General features: G+C 42.1%; 1 protein-coding gene across 3 annotated transcripts in view; it reads right to left on the minus strand.

The window, feature by feature from the left end:
- The window catches only part of DENND4C (DENN domain containing 4C), a 127,825-nt gene extending 126,460 nt beyond the window's left edge, over positions 1 to 1,365 (minus strand). For 2 of the 3 annotated variants that reach the window (XM_012542628.3, XM_023497261.2), the window contains exon 1: positions 159 to 268. The gene's annotated coding sequence lies outside the window, so the exon portion shown is untranslated. Of the gene's footprint in view, positions 1 to 158; positions 269 to 999 lie in introns of those variants that run through there. The other variant, XM_031938217.1, reaches the window with a different exon arrangement.
- Positions 1,366 to 7,199: the final 5,834 nt, after the last annotated feature.

The raw sequence follows: 7,199 nt of genomic DNA on the forward strand, positions 1-7,199 counted from the left end.
CAACCGGCTACAGGGTCTCCCCGCGACACTCCCCCTCCCCCAGAAACGACGCGGGGGGAGGACGAGCCTAGGACGCGGCTTCCGCCTGGGCAGTTTCCCTTTCACCTTGGGAGCGGAGACCTTGGGCCTTAGGAAATCCCGAGCCGCCCGCTACTCACCCTCGGCCTCCGGAGGGTTTCAGCGCTGCACTCAGTCGGCCCCCGTCGGAGACATAAAAACTTTGCGGCCTGAGCACCGTGCGCTGGGCCCGGGACTGGCAGCCGCCGCCGCCGCCGCCGCCGTGATTACTGCGCCTGCGCTGCAAGGTCTTCGCCTCGCGGGGCGCAGCCCCAGGGACCTGGAGGTTGCAGCTGGTAGTGAGGCGCGCTGCCGCGAGTCAGAAAGCCTGGGACTACTCCGGAGAGCCGTTTCATTCGCAACCGCCAGTCACGCGGCGGGAGACAGAGTTCAAGTTCTTTATTTCCTTGTTTTCCCCTTCTTTTTCTCCCTGCCTCCCACTTTTCCTACTGCGGGGGCGGAAAAGAAAGGGGGCGGGGAAAGGAGGGAAAAAGCAAGAGAAAGGAAAGGACTGTAGCCACGCCCCCTAGGCGGCCGCGTGGCTGCACAGAGCTCCTCCTTCGCCCCACCTTCCTCGCGTTTCCCTTCTACCTGAGCCAGGGAAAAGCATAGGGGGCCGATGTGGGGCCGCGCGGGTCCTTCCCTGTACGTTCTCCTCCTAGAACTACCCCCACTAGCCTTCTCCTCCTCTTTGTTTCTCCCTTTCGTCTCTCTCTCGCACGGTCCGGACACTTTCCAAACACTCTTTCCCCCTACCCGTGCGTTCTCCGCCACCCCTGCCCCCAAAGCTCCCCTACACGTTCTTCTCCCTCTCGACGAGGCCCCGCACGCTCCTCTCCCTCCCTCCCGACGCGGCCCCGCACGCTCCTCCCCCGACACTCTCCTCCCGGCGTTCTCCCCTCCTCCCGCCGCTCCCCCTAGTGCTCGCACCCCCGCTGCTACCTGTTCTATCCGGTCCGGGATTAGTAACGCGAGCTGCGAATGGCGAATGTGCGCGATTCCCCTTATCCCCGGGACTGCCGCCTTGGTTCCCGTCTGAGTTTAGCGCTTTTGCAGCCTCTCCGTCCTACAGGGCGTGCGTGGGTGTAGGAGGGACTTATTCCCCTTTCGGGAACCTCCAGACACTTTTCAAGGCTTCGCCCAAGGTCACGATGGGTGTCAAGGGCAGACCTCGGGGCCCCGTGTCCTGCAGGGAAGGTATGTTTCCCTCAGACGCAGAAATGAAAATAGTGTAAATGACGAGGCGTCCTGCAAGATGTCTTGAGTTAACCGACCCGGCTCAGTCTGACTCACCCCCTGCGCCTGAGGCGGCTTCCTGTAAACACTGGCCCAGGTAGTCCTGGGGAGCAGGGCGGCTCCGACTCCCTCCTCGGCCTCCTCAGCTGAGGCCGCCGGGGCCAGTCCGTCCCCGGGGCCAGTCCGTCCCCGGGGCCAGTCCGTCCCCGGGGCCAGTCCGTCCCCGGGGCCAGTCCGTCCCCGGGGCCAGTCCGTCCCCGGGGCCAGTCCGTCCCCGGGGCCAGTCCGTCCCCGGGCAGCCATCGATGTTGTCTCAGAAAGCTGACCCCCTTCCTCCACCGCCCAACTGAAACCTTGAGAATGAAATCTTCACACCTTTGAAGCGTGTCCTAGGATAGAACTGCTCTAAGTGTTTTCCAAAAACTTTTTTAATAATAGGAAAATACATCTAGTCATGGTGACAAAGTTATGATTTGAGGCATTACTTTGCCATTCAGGCAAAGACTTAAGTTTAAAAGAAAAAGTATCTTTTTTGTATTAGTGCCTGGCATACAGTAGGGGCATAATAAATTCAAGTTAGGTTGAATTGATGAGAATTTCCAGGTCAGAGCTAAATTTAAATGTCTTTGTAAAGTTTCAGAATTAATAAATACTCCTCTGCATTTGTGGTTTTGTAAAGTAAATAGTGATTTGTAGCCTTTCCTAAAGAAATAAAATAAATGCACATCCCGGAAAGCTATGACGGGTTGTGAAACAAATTACTTCCAGAAAGATCATAGACTTATAATACTGAAAGAGACAATTTCTTTGGACATGTTTAACACGAGAGTTTATTTTTGCTTTGTCAATGAAGGGCACAGCAATGGCAAATGAGAAAGTGTGCTTCCAGACCACTTTGTAGTGTGGATTTTTAATCCCATACATATAGCTGATCTAGAAAGAAGGAGCAACTCATAGTACCCTGTATCATTTTCTTTGCGGCCCATAACACTTCCCAAATGCAACTGGAACCACTTTAAAATGTGATTCCTATTTAATTTTAATGTGTTGATGTGTTATTAATGAAAATATATATAAACTTGTGGTTTTCTAAGATAATATATGATCTACAGAGAATATTAAGGGCAGTTTACTGTTACTATTGGAGTTTGACCCCATTGTTTTAGGCATGAAGAATGCACATCTATAGAGGTAAGACTCAAGGTTAGGAGAATTGGGTTGAACTGATTTAAATTTAGTACTACTCAAGATTTTTATAATGCTTTTAAATACTTTGGCTACATAAGAGAAAAGATTTATTGGAAATGACTCTATGTTGGGAAAGATTAAAGGCAAAAGGAAAAGGACCTAGCAGAGGATGAGATGGTTAGATATTTGCATGAAAAACAGCAAATCTGAGCTTAGACTGAGAGATAGTAAAGGATGGAAGGACCTGGCCTGCCCTATGGTCCATGGGCCATTTAAGATCATTTAAGAGACAGAAAACAAATAACTCAATCTTTTGCTTTTAGATGTAAAGCAGCATGGTAGCATGCACCAAAGCTTCTTAACTGAATGTGGGGGTTGCAGGGGTAAAAAAATTTGGCAACAGTAAAAAGTTTCTGAATGTTCTATGTCCTGCAATTTTATAGTCCATCTAGCCCAAAGCCTTCTTTACAGAAGAGAAAACTATGATCCAGAGATGTAAGATAACTTAGGAATGTTATTCCAGGATTTCTTGTTCTACTAGTCTAAAATTCACTTTAAAATATATAGATTTTTTTTTTTACTGTCTCTAAAAATAAAGGCTTCTATCACCATTCTTCCATGAAAATTGAGTTTTTTTTTCCATCTTTATCCCACAGAAATGACAAATATAGATAAACATCTCTATGCCCCTTACTTGACCCATGGTATATACTACGTTTAAGGTAAAGCATTTCTAAGATTTTTAATTGTGCTGTGTGTTTGTGAGTAACAAAACATTATTCCATAGAGTAAGCACACCAGCATTTGGCCTTTCTTTTAATGTCTTTGAAGTATATCTAGTAAAAAAAAAAAAGAAGAAAAGTCTCCTTAAGGCACTTTTTCCCAATTATGATGGGCAGTGCCCTATTCTCTCTCCCAGGGATAGGAGAAACAAGTAGTGACCCAAATTATTGGATATTTTTTTAATACTATGCTCATGGCATGGACCCACACTTAACACCGTATACCAAGATAAGATCAAAATGGGTCCATGATTTAGACATAAAGAACGAAAACATAAATAAATTGGAGGAACATAGGATAGTTTCTCTCTCAGACTTGTGGAGGAGGAAGAAATTTGTGACCAAAGATGAACTAGAGACCATTATTGATCATAAAATAGAAAATTTTGATTACATCAAATTAAAAAGCTTTTGTACAAACAAAACTAATGCAAACAAGATTAGAAGGGAAGCAACAAAATGGGAAAACAGCTTCACAGTTAAAGGTTCTGATAAAGATCTCATTTCCAAAATATATAGAGAACTGACTCTAATTTATAAGAAACCAAGCCATTCTCCAATTGACAAATGGTCAAAGGATATGAACAGACAATTTTCAGACGATGAAATTGAAACTATTACCACTCATATGAAAGAGTGTTCCAAATCATTATTAATCAGAGAAATGCAAATTAAGACAACTCTGAGATACCACTACACACCTGTCAGATTGGCTAAGATGACAGGAAAAAATAATGATGAATGTTGGAGGGGATGCGGGAAAACTGGGACACTGATGCATTGTTGGTGGAGTTGTGAACGAATCCAACCATTCTGGAGAGCAATCTGGAGTTATGCCCAAAAAGTTACCAAACTGTGCATACCCTTTGACCCAGCAGTGCTACTACTGGGCTTATACCCCAAGGAAATACTAAAGAAGGGAAAGGCACCTGTATGTGCCAAAATGTTTGTGGCAGACCTCTTTGTAGTGGCTGGAAACTGGAAAATGAATGGATGCCCATCAATTGGAGAATGTTTAGGTAAATTGTGGTATATGAATGTTATAGAATATTATTGTTCTGTAAGAAATGACCAGCAGGATGAATACAGAGAGACTTGGAGAGACTTCCATGAACTGATGCTAAGTGAAATGAGCAGAACCAGGAGATCATTATATACGCCAACAACGATACTGTATGAAGATGAATTGTGATGGAAGTGGATTTCTTTGACAAAGAGACCTAATTCAGTTTCAATTGATCAATGATGGACAGAAGCAGCCACACCCAAAGAAAAAAACACTGGGAAATGAATGTAAACTGTTTGCATTTTTATTTTTCTTCCTGGGTTATTTTTACCTTCTGAATCCAATTCTCCCTGTGCAACAAGAAAACTGTTTGGTTCTGAACACATATATTGTATCTAGGATATACTACGACATATTCAACATACATAGGACTGCTTGCCATCTAGGGGAGGGTGTGGAGGGTGGGAGGGAAAAATTGGAACAGAAGTGAGTGCAAGGGATAATGTTGTAAAAAAAATTATCCTGGCATGGGTTATGTCAATAAAAAGTTATTATAATAAAAAAAAATACTATGCTCACAAAAATAAAACTTTTTTTTCCACTGGAAATGAATTTCAAATCAGTCACCAAAATCAAGACTAACACATACAACAAACTCACTCTAATGAAAATTAAAATTAACATTATTAGCTAATAGACTTTAAAAAAGTCAGTCCATGTGTAATCTCAACGGTTTCTTCTGCCACCTCCACTATCATTCAATCAGCCTAAATGCCTAAAGTAGTTTAAATTCAGTAAATTACACTGCTTATGGCATTTGAATTTGAAATGTATGAATTGAAAGCTAAATAATCTTTATGGAATTTAAAGGACCATAGTATTTTACAATTCTTGACATTTTTCTAAATAGTTTCTGCCAAATAGCAACTTAAAAAATTGAAATAACTGTAAATTAATCATAGATCATTATTGGAAATTTTCATATGCTTACAAATATGCCCAGTTCTCTCCCATCCTTAGGAGAAAAAAAACTCACCAACACCTTAATTTGATCCTGCCATTCCCCTTAAACTACTATTCTGTATCTCTCTTTTTTTTTCCCCTGAAGCAATTGAGATTAAGTGAATTGCTCAGTCACATAGCTAGGAAGTGTTAAGTGTCTGAGGTCAAATTTGAACTCAAGTTCTCCTGACCTCAGGGCTGTTGCTCTATCCACTGCACCAACTAGCTGCCCCCTGTATCTCTTTTCTATGGACAAATTCCTAGAATTGGCATCACCATTTTATCAATTCACATTAACTTTTCATCCCTTTGCAATCTAACATCTAGTCTTGTTCAACTGAAATGGCTTTCTTCAAGATTGACAATGTTCTATTAATTGCTAAATTCAGTGGCTTTTTCTCAGTCTTTAAAATTTTTTTAACCTTTTGATATTTGTAACATTTGATATTGTTGATCAATCCTTTTTTCTATATAGCATCTTCTCCTTTCATATCATTATTTTTTGGGGGTTTCAGTGGCCTTTAAAAGATCATTATCCTTATCCCTTTCCTTTTTTGAGGATTGAGGCCCTAGGGCTTTGTCCTGGCCCTTTCCTTTACCTCTATGCTCTCTAATCTTGTTCAATTATTCATCTCTAAACATATGAATTCTAGATCTATGTATGCAGTCTTATTTTTTCTCCTTAACTCTAGCTTCACATCTCCAGTTGCTTATTGGACACAACTTCACTGATTTATCATTGGAAAGTCATTGAATCCAACCTATTATACAAATGAAGAAACCAAAATCCAGAGAAATTAATTGACTTTGCCAGAGGCACATAGTTGAGTATCTGAGGTAAGATTCAAAACCAAAGTCTTCCTGGCTCCAAATCTAGGGTTCTAGAAACTATAAGCTTGCTTTTATGGTATCTCCAACTAAATATCTGATAGACAAATTCAACATATTCAAAGCTGAACTCATTCTCTTTCCGCTGAAAATGTTCTTTTCCTAACATCTCTTTCTACTAAGGACTCCACATCCTTTCAATAATATAAATTGATACCTTCAGAATCATGGTCAACTCTTCCTCCTTTCTTACAAGTCTTGTTAATTATACTATGATAGTATCTCTTATACATATATGCTTCTCTCCACTCAAAGGACCACCACCTATATTCAGACCTTTATCACATTTTACCTGAATTACTGAAGTAATCTCTAGTTGGTCTTCTTGACTCCAGTTTCTTTTGCAATCCATCCTCAATACCACTACAAATTGATTTTTCTAAAGTATTGATCTGCACTAACACACCTCTCAGATTGGCTAAGATGACAGGCAAAGATAATGAATGTTGAAGGGTATGTGGGGTAACTAGGACACTGATACATTGTTGGTGGAGTTGTGAATGAATCCAACCATTATGGAGAGCAATTTGGAACTATGCTCAAAAAGTTATCAAACTGTTCGTACCCTTTGACCCAGCAGTGTTTCTACTGGGCTTGTATGTAATGGGCCAGAACTCTGTATTTGAAACAAGGATTCTTACAAGGTGTTAAGTCAGTGGAATTGATAAGACAATGTTATCTAGTTTAGCATGGTGCTTAATAGCTCTCTAGTTCAGTATGATTGAATTAATCTTACAACAAATAATGGTTCCCTAGTGATATAATGATTGGCTTATACTCAGAATGATGAATGGATTTAATTGTAATATAGAGTATTTAAGAGGTCAGAGTCAGACCTAGAGACAGACTTGAAGACAAGACTCAGAGAAGACAGAGGGACTAGAGGCTGGGACTCAAGCCCTTGGACTCAGAGAGACATTCCATCTTCATCAGCCTCATGGTGGCTGGCCTGTCCTCTTGCTTCCCCCACTGAGACCAAGGGCTGTCTGAAGGGCCTCCAGAAAGCGGACCCGGGCCCCAGGAAAAGAGACAGGCTGTGA

This window comes from Sarcophilus harrisii, chromosome 1 (assembly GCF_902635505.1).
Source record: "Sarcophilus harrisii chromosome 1, mSarHar1.11, whole genome shotgun sequence".
NCBI classification, from domain to species: domain Eukaryota; kingdom Metazoa; phylum Chordata; class Mammalia; order Dasyuromorphia; family Dasyuridae; genus Sarcophilus; species Sarcophilus harrisii.